Here is an 18,599-nt window from a genome sequence, read left to right on the forward strand (position 1 = left end):
ATCTGTACTTCCTAAGAAGGAAATGTTAGGAATCTCATATAAAAGCTGTAATGCAGCTATGAGCTCTACTTCTTAGCTGACTGCCCAGAAGAGACCTTGAGGAACCAAAAGAGAAATCTGGGGAACCTAACACTTTGATTTGCCCAAGACAAGCATTAGGAAGCAGTAGGAGTACAAGTTTTAGATTATATTTTTAATCTAAGATGATGATAAAATATAAATGATGTTTGATAGCTACTTGTATTTGGTATGTACTTGTATTTAGGGTTCTTCAGAGAAAGAGATAGGGAAGTAGTGGGGAGATATTTAAGGAATTGGCTTATGTGATTTTGGGGGATGACAAGTAAAAAAAATCTGCAGGATAGGCCAGAAGACTGGAAACTCAGACAGGGTTTCTATGAAGCAGTATTCTTCTAGAGGAAACTTCTCTCTTTCCTCTGAAGGATCTCAACTGATTGGATGAGACCCACCCCAAGTATGGAGAGTAATGTGCTTTGCTAAAAGTCCATTGTAAATGTTAAGCACATTACAAAATACTTTCTTAGCAATATCTAGGCTAGTGTTTGACCAAATAACTGGGCACCATAGTCTAACCAAAATTTCATCACATTACGCCCTAGCCAGTTTGCTCATTGGATAGAGTGTCAGCCTGTGGACCAAAGGGTCCCAGTTTTGATTCCAGACAAGGGCACTATGTTTGATTGCAGGCACTATGCCTGTTTATATAAATAAAGTTTTATTAGAACTCAGCCATGCTGACTTGTTCACATAGGGCCTACAGCTACTTTTGGGCTACATTAGCACAGCTGAGTAGAGAACACATGGCCTATAAGGCCTAAAATATTTACCAACTGGCCTTTCACAATAAAAGTTTCTGACCTCCAGAGTAAAGATCCTTGAGTTTAAATCCTGACTTTAGTTTCCAGCTGTGTGATCTTAGGCAAGTTACCTAGCTTCTCTGTTCCTTAGTTTCCTCATCTGTAAAACGAGGAAGTAACATTAATTGCCTCAAAGGAGGGTCAGAGCAAATTGCTGAGCATATAAGGATCTCAGCCTGGATTAAAAAGAACGCTAAAACAGTAGTTGTTAGTACTAACCAAACAACCATAACAAACTACATTTGTAATGAAAATGTAAATTAAGAGCAATTTATAATTAAAAAGGGAAATTAATAGTAATTAAAAACCTGACCATCTCAAGTCAACTGTGATGAGGCTCCTACCCAAGTGTCCTTTCTAAAAACATGCAGGAATTCTATTTCTATGTGGGGCATACCCAGTGGGAGCTTCTGAACACTGGCAAGCGTTGCCTGGCACTGAGCCATCTTACGATATAGATTAAGTTTTAATAAACTCTGGCAATATGCTAAGTTTAGTTTAATAATACCACAATTAGTAATTTACCAGTAAATAGCCTCTAGCCATTCATAAAAATATAAGTCAGTTGAATTCAATGTTTTTGTTTCTGTTTATAGCCTAATCAGATCATCTTTTGCAACCCCAACCCTGACCCTTTCCTGGTTGGATGGGCAGCCATCTAGTTCATAGAGCCAATGAAACCAAGTCATGGATTCAATCCCTGGTTATATCGTCAACTTGATTCTCTCCTGTGGCCACCGGCTTTACCTTTCACCATGGTCAGCTGTGGCAAATCTGTCCCTGGGGAAGATTGAGTAGTAGTTCGTGTGGTTGGGTAAACGTAAATATCTTAGCCCCAGTGGAATATATCTCCCAATGACGAGGGGTAGGCCAGTAGCCTCATGTTTTGTTAAAGGAAAGGCATTGGAAGTTGCTCCCCATTTACTTCGGGGTTATGTGAGGTCATTGGCAGTTTCTTCTACCAGAGGTTAGTTTTGCAGTCCTATGGGGAACACCTGGAGTAGCAGTCATAAAAAGTAAACTGGGTGTTTAATTAGGAGTAAGAAGTGTGAATAGAAAGTTCCTTGTCTAATCTGTAGGTTGTTTGTATCCTTATCACTGTCAGAAGTCTCTTCACAAAATTTCGAAATGAAATGCAAATAATCATTAACCTGGTAGCATGACTGGAAAAGAGCCATTAAGAATGGTTATTGAGCCGCACGGCCAGTACTGTGATTCTTCACCACAGTAGACTCTAATTGTATCCTCTTTTACAGATATTCAATAGACCTTGAAAAAATTTGCTATGGATGGTTTATGCACAAAATGCTCCATACTACATTTCTGGTCTTTTCTTTCTTCTCTGTTGGCAGTCTCTCTGGTGTGTGAGAAGTTTGGCAGAGCCTCCTGTCTTTGTTCTTCCCCTTCTGTCTATATTTCTTCATGTTCTGTGGCTACCTGGAGATCTCCTTTCTTTGCTCTCCACCCTCCCCCATTGATTTTCTCATTTTTCATTCCTGTCCTTGGAGATTACTAGCAAACCCAGCCTAACTTCAGTCAAGAGAAAGTGAGCTGTCCATACCCAGCGTTTCCTGGGTCAGAAATGACTAGATAATGTATTATTGAAAAGAACGAAGGACATAAAAGAATGTATTTGTGAATTTATAGTTCCTGTTCAGCTTTCTTGTTTTTTAAAACAACATGTGTTTCCTGATTATGGAAAAAGTACTTGTCCATTGTAGGAAGTTTGGCAAAATAACACTAATAAAGGAAAACATTTTTTAAAAAATAACATAATCACCTATAATCCTACACACTGGATAGCCACTGTTAATATTTTGCTATATTTCTTTCCTCTCTTTTTCACCCTTATTTTAATTACACATATACCTGCATACATTTCTCTGTTAAAGTTACATTAAAATAATACCTCATATTTATAGAGTGCTTACTATGTATTAGATCTATGCCAAGGATTTTATGTATATTATTTCATTTAATCTTCATTACAATACTATGCAGTATGACTTATATTCTCATTACATTAAAATGAGGAAATTAGGCCCAGAGAATGAAATTACTTGACCAACATAAATAAGGATGAAGATCCAAGCAGATAGAAACTCACAGTATTAACACTTTTCTATTCTGGTCACCAGTCTACTCCATTCCTACTAGATTTGATTATTTAATTTTTTAGTGATTAGAGGATTAATTTTTAGAAATTCAAGTTATTATCTTTGAAAAATAATATAATGTGTATCAACAATGGTTAAATAATATAAATTTAAATTTTTTAACAGAGTACCTTTCGTCCTTCCATAAAATGGGTAGGGGAATTATTACCCACATGAAATGTCATAAACTGAACTCTATTCTTATTATTATCCTTGTTTCTCATTCCTTCTTTACTCTTCTAAATGAACTGATGGATTTGTCAGGTAAGAAAGGGAAGAGGTGGAGTCATCTCATTAACACACAAAGGATTCACACTCAACTTCTCACTCCTTCTGAGTGACTATTACATAATCATAGATCTATTGCTTTCTTTCTCATTCCACTTTCCTAATATTTCCCCAATGGTTTTAATCATAAAATAGACAGGAGTTGAAGTTCTTAGCCAACCGAGCAGCCTCTAACAATATTATGATTTCCCTAATAATAGAGTTGATTCAATGTATATAAACATTTTATTTTTTGTTCTTTTTTTAAATTTTTTTTCTTTTTTCTTTTTATTGCTAAAAGTATTACAAAGGGTATTACATATGTGTCCTTTTTTTTTCCCCCCGCCCTTGACAATCCCCTGGCCTCCCCTATCCCCCAGTGTCTTATGTCCATTGGTTATGTTTATATGCATGCATACAAGTCCTTTGGTTGATCTCTTGACCCCCTCCCTCCTGCCCCCCAACCCTCCCCGGCCTTCCCGCTGCAGTTTGACAATCTGTTTGAGGCAGCTCTGCCTCTGTATCTATTATTGTTCAAAGTTTATAATGGTCTCTATTATCCATGAATGAGTGAGATCATGTGGTATTTTTCCTTCATTGACTGGCTTATTTCACTTAGCATAATGCTCTCCAGTTCCATCCATGCCATTGCAAATGGTAAGAGTTCCTTCTTTTTTACAGCAGCGTAGTATTCCATTGTGTAGATGTACCACAGTTTTCTAATCCATTCATCTACTGATGGGCACTTAGGCTGTTTCCAGATCTTAGCTATGGTGAATTGTGCTGCTATGAACATAGGGGTGCATATATCCTTTCTGATTGGTGTTTCTGGTTTCTTGGGATATATTCCTAGAAGTGGGATCACAGGATCAAATGGAAGTTCCATTTTTAGTTTTTTAAGGACACTCCATACTGTCTTCCATAGTGGTATTTTTTGTTCTTGATGTTGCATTTTATCAGTTTATAATGAGCATTTTCTTCTATTGATGATTTCTGTCTTCTAAAAGAAATACTCTAACAGTGATCGGCAAACTTGCAGCTCGTCAAACCGCAGCTAACGATCCACATGCGGCTCTTTGGCCCCTTGAGTGTGGCGGTATTTTGTGGAAGACCCACACTCAAGGGGCCAAAGAGCCGCATGTGGCTCGCGAGCCGCGGTTTGCCGACCACAGCCAGAGTAGAAATTCTACTTTATCTCCATCTAAAAATATTTGTGTGGGAAAATGTTATCTGAAATCATTATACGTCTGCACATTTATAATGTGCTTCCCACATGATAGGTAGGTGACTTATACATTTTAAAGGCTGCATTTTTCTTGATTCTTTAGATATATTCGTACTGTTTGTGAGCATATGAAGTGTATTTTATAGATGAGCTTCGGGGGGCCCTGCTGCAGAATTTCTTCAAACTGTTACTTAATTCCTGGATTTCCTGTGAAATGTCAACACTACTGCTTATTACTAAGAAAGCAGAATAAACATCCTAAAGGGTATTCTTGAACTACCTGATTTCAAATGCTAAATAACAAGGTTAATTTAGAATAATACTATTATATATATATGATGTAATGTATAATTATTCATTTGAGCCCCTTCATTTTTATGGATGGATGGGGAAACTGAGTTTATGGCTTGCCCAAGTTCAACAGCTGGAAGTGAAGGTTCCTGCTTAGGAACAACCACATCTTCTGTAGTACCTTAAAGTAGAAGGCATTTATTTTCCCTGCTATTCCCCCAAAGGTTTTTAGATTTAGGAAAACTACCTGAAAAAATAATACTCTACCAGAGTGAAACTGTCTGGAAAATTAAACACTTCCTGATATCCATAGTCTGTGAAATAGAGCTTCTCCCTGCTCTTCCACAACTTCTACAACCAGGGCTATGCAATACCATCCAATGGTCAAAAATTTGAACCATTTTTAGGGGTACAGAAAAATTATAAGAATAGTACAGAGAGTTTCAAAGTGTCCATGTCCTAGCATGCCGGAATTTAGCATTTTACATGTTGTAGTATCGTTATCATAACCAGAAAATTAACATTAGTATAATACCATGAACTAAACTAAAGACTCCATCAGCGGTTCTCAACCTGTGGGTCGCGACCATCGGAAAACACATATAGCATCAGATATTTACATTACGATTCATAACAGTAGCAATATTACAGTTATGAAGTATCAACGAAAATAATTTTATGGTTGAGGGTCACCACAACATGAGGAACTGTATTAAAGGGTCGCGGCATTAGGAAGGTTGAGAACCACTACTCCAGTTGATCTCTAGTTTGAAGTGTCCAACTAATGTCTTTTCTGCTGCTGTTGTTCCTAAAATCCAATTTAGGATTCCTGCATTTGGTTGTTATTTCTCTCTCGTCTCTTAGAATTTTTCAGTCTTTCCTTTTCTTTTGTAACCTTGACACCCCCAAAGAGTATTGATCAGTTATTTTGCTGGACATCACTCAATTCAGGTCTGTCTGGCATCTTCTTATGATTGGACTGAAGTCATCCAGAGCACCACAGACCATCCTCAGCCTTCTCCGTACATCAAAGCCAGCATTCAGGATGTTCATATGTATGATTATTGGTGATGCTGGTCTTGATCACTTGGTCGAGATGGTGACCACCAGACAGTTCCACTATAATGTTATCACCCCAATGGCCAAAGATGAAACAATTTGAGCAAGAAAATAGATGATCATAGTATTAGATGGTAACCTGTAAAATAATATACATATACATGAGTTCATAGTGATATAAATAAGTAATTGGTAAAATAGATGTGGTCAATTCTTGCTTTCACAATAGTTATGTTCTATAAAGTCACTGTGTTTAAACACTGATCCACTGCTCCTAGAGAAATTACAGGTTTAGGTTTTACAAGCCTCTGGTAAAAACCTTCTCATCAGTTGATCCATACATAACCTGGTTTTATTTGTGTTTCTGTTTAAAGATACTTTATTTAATATCGTTTGTTGATTTGTTAGCATGGAACTTAGCCTACAGCACTACAACTCATGCCTGAATGAAGCTTATATAACACTAGGGGCCCGGTGCACGAAATTCGTGCACTGGGTGTGTGTGTGGGGGGAGTGTCCCTCAGCCCAGCCTGCCCCCTCTCACATACTGGGAGCCCTCAGGAGTTGACCCCCATCACCCTCCAATCACAGGATCGGCCCCTTGCCCAGGCCTGATGCCTCTGGCTGAGGCGTCCGGCTCGGGCAGCGGGGACCCACAGCTGCAGCGGCCCCGCGATCATGGGCTCCGCTTTAGGCCCAGGCAAGGGACCCCTAGCTCCCGGGACTGCCAGCTTCGACCGTGCTCAGCTCCCATCGCTGGCTCCACCTCTACTTCCTGCTATCACTGGCCAGGGTGGTAAAGGCGCCTGATTCTCTGATCATGGTTGGGGGGCAGGGCAAAGGCGGCCCCAGGGCCGCCTTTGCCCTGCCCCCCAGCTCTTAGCTCCTCCCTGGTTTTCCGATCACTGTCAGTGGCAGGGGGCTTCTTCCTGCTTTCCCTTTCGCCTCCCTGCATTGTGCCTATGTATGCAAATTAACTGCCATCTTGTTGGCAGTTAACTGCCAATCTTAGTTGGCAGTTAATTTGCATATAGCCCTGATTAGCCAATGAAAAGGGTAGCTCGTACGCCAATTACCATTTTTCTCTTTTATTAGTGTTGATAGGTATTTTCTCTGTAAGATACATCTCAGCCTTCCTGTGCTCAGGTACCCTAGACAACACTGTGCTTGGGGCACATTTCAACAGTGAAATGACCAATAAAAAGCACAAAAATGTGGCACTAAATAGATTGAGAAAAGGACAGTTGTTGACAGTGTGAGAGCTGAGATAAGGCAGAGGGTCGCCGGTGTGGCCCAGTGGGAACGTGTGCTCGGGGGGCTCACATTTCTCACTGCTGCACGTGTCCAACAATGACCGAGAACGTGCCCTGAGTGTTGACTCTGGGGTTACAAATAAACTTTACCAAGCAAATTCTTAAATATGTAATCTATGAATAATGAGGAACTATATATGGAGAAGTGACAGCTCTGTTTTACAGTAGAATTACAAATAATAAATGTGAAAAGAATAAAGCACCTAGAAAATGTGTCCCTATGCAGCCCCACAGTAATTATTATTGTGGATGTGCCGGCCAATGGACACTAGAAACACTGAGCCAAGGTTTGAGAGCAAAGGGATTTGCATAGTCTCAGTGTCTAGCCTCTAAGACATTTGTTGACTACAGGGGCAAACATATTTTTATTTTAAATTGCTTTTTATTTTAAATTTAATATTGCATCATTGTTATATTTTCCTAATATTTATAAAGCGTCAGCAGATGTTGACTACCAATACATACAAATAGGTGGTATGTGCTGAAATTCTTGATGAAAATGGGGTCCCCAATTTTTTTGGTATTTTTAATATGTGGATAATTAGCTAGTGTTCACTCAAAGATGTTTATTTATGTATAACTGGAGAAAAATCAAAGAAGCTGCCACTTCAAGGGTGGACTTGGGACACTTAAGCATCACCACCCGTGTGAAATCACCCCAGGTAGAGGTCCACATTTGCTCTTCGGCGTTCCCACTATACCCTATTTGAAGAGAGTAGAACTAGCTATTCTACACTATAGAATTGATTATGTACACACTTGTCTCCCGAGGGGGGTGTTTCCTGAGTACAGCAGCGGCCTCCTTCATCGTGTATCTCCAGTGACAAGCACAGTGACTCACACATAGTGGGTGTTCAATAACCTTTATTGCAAATTGGATGACATGGGATGGGGCAGGGTAGGACCCAAGATTAATACCCTGGGTCTGCAGAGTAACCACTGTCCCTATTTTTTCAGAGACAAGTTTTGTTCTTGCCATCTTTTCAGATGCTCATTTTTATCTCCTGCCCATGGTGAAAACAGGCATGCTTTGTTTGTGGTATTGACAGGCACCTGGAAATGAAGACAGGCCTTTTTGAGTACACTTGGTTCAAGGGAATTTTCTTATTCCACATGTCTTAGTTCACATGTCACCTTAGGTGTTTTATTCACAAACCTACCTCTTTCCTAATAGAGGTGCTGCTGTTGTCTCTAGGGGCAAACGAGATTGATGGCAGCATTCATCAGGGATTTTATGAAGCAGCTTATCTGACAAAGCTTCTAGTGTCGTGGTTGGTTCTAAGAACTTGGATAATTTCAGATTGAACCAAGTGTATCAGGGTAGCTAACTGACCTAACAAACAGCTCCCTAAAAAATGGAACATAATACACTTTTTTCTTGCTCATAAACATTCTAATGTCGTGTTCCCAGTTGGGCAGTTTTCTCTCAGGCACTGTTTCAAGGACTCGGGCTTCTTCCAACTTGTGTCTCTACCTACTTCCAGATCCTCAGCATTCTCCCCCTCAGCTGGTGGTTTTTATGGGTCTGGTCTAGAACGGGTTTCCTGCCTTCTGCTCGCATTCCCTTGGCTGTAAATCAATCATATTTCCACCCCTACCTGCAAGGCCTGCTGTCAAAGGTTTCACTTTGTGTGCCCAGGAGAAAAAAGGGAAATTGATGAACAACTAGCCAGTGTGATTCACCAACTCAGCCTGGTGTCTGTCCTCTGAATTCTCCTGAATAATTTCCTTATTCTTCTTATACTTTTAACACTTTTCATTGTATTCACCCATTAATTATTAAGCCCATAGATAACATCATGGGCTCCCCACAACATGCCAGATGAGGGAGCCTGTAAAGAAGAGTCAGGGTCCACGCAGAAACTCAATCTGGTTCAACCTTATTCAACCGTCAGAGTATATGGAAGTCATGCAGTACTCATGTTTCACTCTGTCATCCAAACAGGATGTGATGATTGCGTGACTGCCTAGCTCACAACATTTTTTTTTCTGTTCAGCCATTTCATATAGGAGGAGGACACAAATAAATCCTCCCTCTTCATATCATGGCAATTTTAATCTATCCCATAAGCATAGCCACTAAACTCTATTATTAGGACAAAATGTGGTAGTCAAATGGGAAGAGCTCACAAAATATTTTAAAGTACTTTAAGCTACTCAGGTATCTAAATTTTGCCCCAAATATTTATTTGATATTCATTTGTTCATATTTTGTCTTTTTTTTTTTTTTTAATCTTACAAGCAGAGGCAGGTATCCAAGATTTAAGGAGAATGTAAAATCAAGGACTTTCGCATTTCTCTAAATTTAATTATCCTTGAAAAAATTGGAAATGGTTATTAATTCAGTCTTATTAGGGAACTAGGGGCCCAGTGCACAAATTTGTGCACCTTGAAAGGAACTGTGGTCTATAAGGCTGCGGTGGGCACAGGAGCGAGTCTTGGCCCTTCCTCCATGCTCCTGCCTGACGCCTCCCGCCTCAGCCCCCAGTCCCCTATCTGCCAGCAGCCCTGCTCCATGCAGAGCGATTGGGGCCGGTGTCAGCAGCAGGTGCAAGAGGCAGCTGCTGCCACAATCACCCCTCAGGAGCAGAGGGAGGTGGAGAAGCCCCCAGAGGCGATTGGGGCCGGCAGTTGCTGCTTGCACCCGCTGACAGTGCCAAGCAATCAGGGCCAGCACTGGGCACCAGCAGTGGGTGCGAGCAGGGCCGGCGCCGGCAGCAGGTGCAAGTGCCAGGCGGGACCAGGGCACAAGGAAGCAAAGCATATTCAGTAATCTCCAGAGGCTTGTCCCAATGACAGCGATCAGCACCCTGCCTTGGTCTGGTGCCCCTGCCCTCCTGCTCCACCATCTCACCGCAGCTGACACCCACCATGTTCTGCACATGCCCCCTGATGGTCAGCACTTGTCATAGTGATTGGTTGTTCAGTTGTTAGGCTGTTCCACTGTTTGGTCTATTTGCATGTTAGGGTTTTATATATATAGATTAGAGTTTTGAGACCCATTGCTATTCCTCATCTGTTAGTGTGTAAACAATTTGAATTTAGGGGCCTTGTGTGACATAATGCTTTCCCCCCCTACTTCTTAAACACTATCTTTTTTCAGCTAACTGATCAAATCATCTTAAAAAATTATTATTTGGGCAATTTTTAAAGGAACTTATTGTAGAAAAGGTTGAAAATGTAGGTAAGCAAAAAAGGCAAATATTAGAAATGTTCATTATCTTACTTCCCATAGATAAATCCTGCATTTCCAGTTTGTACGTGTGTGTGTGTGTGTGTGTGTGAATATGACTACAATATACATAACCTTTTAAAACAATGGGATCATACTAAGCATCCTATATAATAAAAAGGTAATAAGCAAATTGACCAAATGGCAAAATGTCTGGAATGCCATGGCTCCTCCCATCGGCTGGCCACGCCCCTGAGCCCCCCCCCATTGGGGTGGGGCCGGACTGCAAATGGCCCAAGGCCCCTTGCCATGGTGGGCCCCTCTCCCAAACGGCTCCCATTGGGGCAGGCTGTCTGGACTTTACCAGTGCACGAATTCATGCACCAGGCCTCTAGTATAGTTATATTTTACAAATTCATTTTTTAGCATGTACATTCTTATATTGGACATCTTTTTACTAGAATTTCACTTTGTGCTTATTAAGAGTAAATGAATCAATAGATTAAAAAGCAACATCTACAGGAAACTGGCATCTGTATGTAAAATGGAATAACACTGGGGAAGTGATTCAGAATTTAGGAGAATAGCTGAGGGCATTTTGGTTCTGAGACAGACAGTAGAGCATGGTGGTTCAGTGCTCAGATGTGGGTTTAAATGCAAAGTCAGAATTCTAGATATAATCATGATGTAAATTATTTTGTGTGGACAAAATGGTTATATTTGGGCCAATAGTCCAAGCACTTCTTTGTGATATAAATGCAATAGCATCTATATCTCCAGCTTTCCAGTTTATTTACTGCAATCTTTCCAGACTATGCTTCCTTATTTTGCAGTGGACGTGAGGTTAGAATTAACCCCATAGGGTTGTTGAGGGGTTTAAATGAGTCGTTACATAGAAAGTGCCTGGTAGATAGTAAATGCTCAGTCACTGTTAGCTATCATGACACTATAAAAACAGTAGAGGTAGGCTTTAAATCAGTGATTCTCAACCAGGAGTGACCCCCCCCCCCCTCCAGTTCCCCAGGGACATTTGGCAATGTCTGCAGACAGTTTTGGTTTCTCAACTGGGGAGAAGCACTGCTGGGTAGAGGTCAGGAATGCTGCTCGACACCCCACAATGCAGAGAACAGCCCCCCACAACAGAATCACTCTGCCCTAAATGTCCCTGGTGCTGAGGTTGAGAAACCCTGCTATAAAGGAATGGCTATGCTGGACTGTCATGGATAGACAGGGAGCATTGGCCACTAAAGTCACACAGTTAAAAAGTAACCTCTCTGATCATCAATTTGCATGTCTGGAAAAGAGGTTAATCGTACCCAACTCACCTGGTTTTTGTGGAGATGAAATGAAAGACTGTATTTAACTCTTGTATGAACGAATGTGCTGTGTAAGTATTGGTTAGTTCTAAATCGTTTTCCTCAACCATTTTTATTTTATTATTTCCCCACTAAAAATGCCTTTTTAGACATTTTTTCCCTTAAGTACTTCTTCCCACCATGAAATTTTAACACCATAGGTATGCCAGATATCAATTTATGTAGTCAGATAGGGTTAGGTTTGAAAGTCATAAACCATGATGCTATCTAAGACTTTTTGCCCTCTTGGTTCAATATCACCACCATTGAAAATGCTTGTCTGAATTAAAAGAGGAATAACTTCTGAAAGTAAAAAGTGGTTTTTTTTTTCCTATAAGGTTTTAATTTCTTATTAAATTAAAAATAGCTTAATAGCACCTGTTCTGCCTTTGGGGTCATACTGAGACAGCAATGGGAAGCTCAAATATAATACTATCCATTTAGCATGCCTCTAGCTTAGATAGGCTAAAAATGCCTATGCCATTTTAAATAGACAGCAATCCTCATGCAAATGAATGGAGATTTAGCGAAATCTGAAAATGCAAAAATAAAATCTGGTAGAGGGGAAAAAATATGAGAAATTGAAGAGAAGATGAAGCTTTCTAGAGAGGCAGCTATCCTGTCTTTAAACTTATCATAAAAGGGAAACATAAAAGAAAGGTTTGAGAGGCATAAGATGGAAGGGAAATTGTGCTAGATAAGGCAGTGGAAGGAAATAATACTAACTTTTCTTTCTGTAGGTGAAACATTTTCTAAGAACTAGATAGCTTTCTTCCACTTTGTTTGAAAAGGAAAGATTAAGCACAGCTAAATCTACAAAGAGAGGTGAGTCGCACTTTGGGGGAAATTGGAAGGTTACAGCTTATACGTTATCCATCTGGTAATCAAGCCATAGGTCCGGGAGGAGTCTTTACTGCCTGCCTTGTTTTTATCTAGTCCTTTTGTTCCTTCTAAGTCCTCAGCAGCAGGCTCCTGTCTGAGTTTTCAGCCTTATCTCTGACCACACCAACCTCAGCCTCCCAACCTCTCAGCAGTTCTTATGGGTCCCTGCGTCCTTACTTTTGCTCATAACCGACACTTCAGTGTGCACTGCCTTCTTGGTGCTTAACTTTATACCTTCATATTCTTATTTCTTTTAATGACTACTTCCCCTCACTTTACAGGTGAGGCTCAGAGGCCCATGACTTCCTAATGTCACACAACTAGTGTGACCAGAATCCAGGGTTTTGACTCAGAATCTGTTGTGCTCACTACTCTTGTGGTCTGGGCCCATATCGCCACTTGATTGATGTGTTATAGTCTGCAATTAGCATTGTTTTCTAGTTATCTATGGACAGATAACCTTTTCACCTCGAAGATGGATGAAGGACGGTAGATGGAAGTACCAGTCATCTGCATTATACATTTCGTCCTGCTCATTTGTTAGCATGTGACAATGACTGGGAATAAAACTTTGGACCTTTGCCCTTTTGTCTGCCAGTGTCTTGGCATGGTCCAAGAGGAGAGCTAAATGTTGACTACACAGTACAAATATCTTACATGTTGTTTCTGTGCCATAGACCGTGAGTTTTTAGGTATGTGTTACAGGTAAGTGAGCACATACAGAGGTGTTCCCAGGCAGTGCTGGATGTGCTACTCTTGGAAGGCAGAATTGGATGCATTTATTATTATATCCACAAGCCTAGCCGGGCCCTGGAACGTGGTTAGTGCTTAGCACATGTTTATTGAAGCAAAAGAGCTATTGTTTCCCTCCTTCTCCATATGGGGTGTCTGCCAAGATCATAACAATTCTCCCTTCTCTGGGAACTCAGAATTGCTGCTGGCTGTTTCTTCCCTGAACTCTCACACCCACCCCAGCCAGAGTTCACTTGTCCAGGGTCAAATACCTGACCGGAGCAGGGCCAAGTTCCCATCCTTGAGGTCTGGAATTGAGACCCTGAGGGACTGAGGGTCGGGTTTGTGGCTAAACCCAGAGCAGATAAACACAGGAGCTGTTACAGAGCTGTCTGTGGAGTGCAGACTGACACAGGCCACATTTCCAAGATGAAAGACTGAAGCCATTTTACAGAGAAGAACAGGCAGAGAATGGAGAGAAATCCCTGAGGGATTCTAGCCCTTGATAGAATTTCTAAGTCTTGGTAGCATTTCTGCATTTCATTCTATGAGACACTCTTATGTTCTTATAATAAAATCTCTTTTATGTTAAAGTTGGTTTAGGTTGGCTTTAAATATTTGTAACTAAAAATCTTTTACCACTATGTTCTCATTTAAATAAAATAAATTATACTAGAAATTATAAACAGAAATGACTTGGGAATATTACATATTAAAATTAGATTTGGGGAGATTGCTGAAATAATGCTGAGGGGCTCTTTGCATCGTTAGTTTTGAAGTGATATGTAGTTTTTCCTTCAGGATGAAGCAGAAACATGAAGAAAGAAAAATAGTAAGTGCCTGGGACCACAGACAATGGTCAATGACAAAGCAAAGGACCAAATAGTTAAAACAGGAACCTCAGAGTCATTCCTCCATGCTCCCTAGACCTCGGCCCTCATATCCAACCCATTGCTAAAGCCTGCCTGCTTCCCCACCTGACAATCCCTTGAGTCTGCCTCCATCCACTCTAAGTGGCCAGCGTTTCTCAAGAGGACTCCCACAGTGACCTCTGTAAGGGGACTACTAACAGCCACTCTTTTTTTTTTTTTTTAAATATGTTTTTATTGATTTCAGAGGGAGAGGGAGAGGGAGATAGAAACATCAATGATAAAAAAGAATCATTCATTGATCGGCTGCCTCTTGCATGCCCCCCACTGGGGATCAAGCCAGAAACCCAGGCATGTGCCCTGACCGGGAATCAAACTATGACTTCCTGGTTCATGAGCTGACATTCAACCACTGAGCCACACTGGCCAGGCCTGACAGCCACTCTTGCCACCAGTGTTTCCCCACACTGTGATTAAAGTGCTAAAAAAGCCCAGTGGATCCTGTCACCCCTTCCAGGTCAGACTTCCGTTTGCTCTTCCCCTTGCAGCCTCATAAGCTACAGTGTTGTCCATCTGTCCAGCCTCATTGGAACCCCGCCCCCACCTGCCTGGGCCCCTGCCATGGGCCTCCTTTCTGTCCTTGCCTTGTCAGGTTCCTCCCCCTGTGAGCCTTTGCCTATATGTCATTGTCTCTCCTGCAACAATCTTTTCTGCCACTTTCCCCAGCTTTCCTGCGCTTCTCTGACTACATTGTTACTCCTAGTGGGATAATGTGTGCCCGTCTTTTCTACCATTTGTAATCATAGCGGTTTTGTTCCTAGTTCTCTTCCTTATTTGTTCATCTGTTTATTCTACTAGACTGTGAGCTCCACCAGGACAGGGGTCTCTGACCTAGTCCTAGCCCCTAACAGGATACCTAACAGGAGAGTAAGACATGTTTATTCAATGAGTAAACATGTGGAAAGGTAGAAGAAATAAAAAGAAAGCAAACCAACCACCCCCCCCCAAAAAAAAATAATTAGCCTCCAACTTCACACCCTTTTTCAAAGTTGGATTTATAAAATTTAGTTGTGTTTAACTCACAGTTTCTCTTAGATGCTAGGCTATTTATGAACAATGTTATTAATGATGCTAAAATTCTTTTGACAAGTAGGGATATAAGGTTGTCAGGAGAGAAAATAGAATTCATGTGAGTGGGACTCCTAAGCCAGCCCACAAATGCCTGTTTAACCCACGGTGTCTCTAAAACAGTAATTTTAAGCCCTGAAATCTACTGAGCCCCTGGGAGCTTTGAGAGGGACTCCGGGGATATGGCAGGAAAGAGGCCTCCGATGACTAGCAACTCAGAGCTCTGTGAAGGGAGGTGCTCTGAGAGGCGAGTCCTCAGTCTGCCATTCCGGTGCTGAGCAGGGGCCGGGCAGGGGGAATGGAGGGGAGCCTTGGGGACCACGAGAGGAACAAGGTGCTCAGAAGTCAGTTGATCTGACAGGCTAGAGAGCAGGCTGCTTTCCCTTCCCTTCGGTGCATGCCTTTTGAAACTGGGTGACATTAAGCAGAAGACTCAAGTCGCCCTGCTGGAGGAAGTCTTTTCTTTCATCTAGACTGCATTTGGGGCTAGAGTTTCTGCATAAATGTTCCACCCCCAGGAGAAGAAAGGAAAGGAGGTTCCACAGTCGGAAGGATTAGCGCAGAAGCCTTGTGAGAGCAGGGGAGTGGCGTCAGCTTGTAGAGGTGACAATAGGCTTTGGTTCCCGGAGAGAAGGGTGGGTGGCGCTCAGGGAATGCGAAGGCCCGAAGGGAGGCAAAGAAAACACAGGCTACTGGCCTGACAGTGAGGGACATGCATGTTCTGCTATTACAATGACCAGATTTTCTGGCAAGTATTCCCAGAGCCCGTCGGTTGGTAGAAGGGCCAGTGACTTCGGCTAACCCTTCCTAGAGAGTATCAGTTTTATTTTTTAAAAAAGAAGAATCTGGCTGCAACGTCAGTTTAAAACCCAGAAAATACTGTTTCTCTAAACAATTGCGATGAATGGTTCTCCTGAAATGAGGTAGTACAGAATGCTCTGCAGAAGCATTTTTGTTAAAATTCCCACAAAGAGGATTGACTGAAATTAAACCCAGGGTTCTTTCCAAAGAGCTTGACGAATACCATCATCCATTCTGTAAGAAGCACAGGAATTCTGATGAGAACACATTTTTCAAGAATTCATTACCCCCGTCCCTTTCACCCAGGAGGGGGCCTCTTATTCAAGCTGCTGGATGTAACCAGTGAACCGAATACTTGAAACCAATTTGCTGGTTTGAGAAGAGGTTATTGATTCTCACAGCATGTGTATACTTGGAAAATTTTATTGTTTAACTCTACATGCGGATGATTTTTGCCTCATGCTACTTTAAGTCAGGCAGCCTGGGTGAGGAGTACGAATGCTCCTTGTTTTGTTGAAGTCTTCAGAGGACTTGAAAAATGTTAAACATGAGTTTCAAAGACTGTATGTGCTTTGCAGAAGGCGTGTGGTTAGGTGAGGGATATGGTTTGTGAGCATGTGCTTTATTTTGGGAGGAGGATATTGGGAGAGAAATTGCCTGTGCATCTTGCCCAGAACAAAGAGCCATGGAGGTGATGGATAAGACACCAAATTAGATCGGTATATTCCTGGATCTTGTTTAAAATGATCACTATTTGGGCTATTTATTGTTTTCAGAATTGCAAAAACCCAATCAATGTATTCTTAATATCAAATTAGCATTTATTTGCCATATGACCTAAATTTACATTCTTAAAATAAAAGGAAGTGTCCTCCTTCACTGATGGGAAGGAGGAACAGAGGGAGTATGGTGTCAGGGATACACATACTCTCTGAATGATTTTGTGTGTTTGTACTATTTTTCACTAAAATAATAAAAACTTATTAAATAATGTTTAACTTTTTTTGGTGGGTAAAAATGAACAAAGACCACCCTGGCTGGTATGGTGCAGTTGGTTGGGCATCATCCCATGCAGCAAAGGGTTGCCAGTTCAATTCCTGGTCGGGGCATATGCCTGGGTTTCAGGCTTGATCCCCAGTAGGGGGCATGAGGATGCAGCCAATTAATGTTTCTCTCCCTATCTCCCTCTTCCTTCCTCTTCCTCTAAAAATAAAAATCTTTAATGAAAACAAAAAATAAATTTCTTAAAATGAACAAAAGCTGTTTAAAAATTATTTTTCAATTGCAGTTGACAATAGTATATTAATTTCAAGCATACAACATAGTGATTAGACATTTATATACCGTATAAAGTGATCGACGCCATAAGTCTAGTACATTTTGAACTAGAACATTTGAGGCCAACATCCCTTCTGGGCGTATGTAAGAATATGTAGGAGGTAAAGCCGCATGCTGCTGAATATTCCCCTTCAGAGCCTGGAAATGTGGTCCACCCCAGCCAACCACCCCCCTCCACTTTTTCCCTAGAAATATTATCACTGGTTCAGGGAAGGTTCATTCCAGCAGGAAGTCTGCCATTTTGAACCAATTTGAGCTGCCTTTATAGCCGAAGGAAATGATTGATTGTTCCCAATCATCATTTATAAGGTGACCATTGAGAGCAGGCTTGCTGATAAATTCACAGCCACAGGGGAGGATTTTAATTTGTAACAAGAAAAATTTCCTTCTGCTTAATGAGGAGAGACTTCTCTGACCCTTACCTGTATGGGGTTCTGGTGGGACGCAGGCCCTATGGGGATCTATCGACTTGCACTGAGGAGTTTTTATAATACACAGCTGTGTTTTAGAACCGACACTCCCTAAGTCCTCATTTGGAGTGGGCAATTGGTGGAGAAAAGAATCAAGTTATTTTTCTCAAACATCTGCATTTTTTTTTTTTTTTTGCTTTGATGGTGTTTTTTTAACTGACAAGTTATTTCTATTTCAGGGTCTGTAGTTCATGCGGAAGAATGTCCTATGAAAGAGAGAGAAACTGAAACTAAAGAAAGGACCCCACGTCTAACGAAAGGCATGCCACGGCGGGAGAGAAGGAGCAGAAGTCTCAATGAACGAACAGGGTAAGACACAAGCTGTGCATGGACAGGTAGCCATACGAGAAATATCTAATTCCCAGTGGTGACTACTGGCATGTGAAGCTCATGACGGACATAGCCTCAACATAAGGATCTTGTGTTAAAAATTTCCAAAGGCTGCACAGTAGGCACACCAGCCATACAAATACTTGTAATATATTAGAAATATAACTGTTATATTTCTACACTATTACACACTTTGGTGATTAGCCACTTGGGATACTTTCTGCTGAATTTCTTTCTTTTTAAAAAAAATCCTAACCCAAGGATAAGTTGTTATTGATTTGAGAGAGAGAGAGAGAGAGAGAGAGAGAGAGAGAGAGAAGAAGAAGAAGAAGA

General features: G+C 41.2%; 1 non-coding gene across 1 annotated transcript; it reads right to left on the reverse strand.

Moving 5' to 3' along the window:
- Nucleotides 1-9,172: 9,172 nt before the first annotated feature.
- Nucleotides 9,173-9,312, reverse strand: LOC132212903 (small nucleolar RNA SNORA29). Its single transcript, XR_009447842.1, has one exon. It is a non-coding gene; the product is annotated as a small nucleolar RNA SNORA29 (small nucleolar RNA).
- Between the last annotated feature and the right edge of the window lie 9,287 nt (nucleotides 9,313-18,599).

This window comes from Myotis daubentonii, chromosome 11 (genome assembly GCF_963259705.1).
Source record: "Myotis daubentonii chromosome 11, mMyoDau2.1, whole genome shotgun sequence".
NCBI lineage: Eukaryota > Metazoa > Chordata > Mammalia > Chiroptera > Vespertilionidae > Myotis > Myotis daubentonii.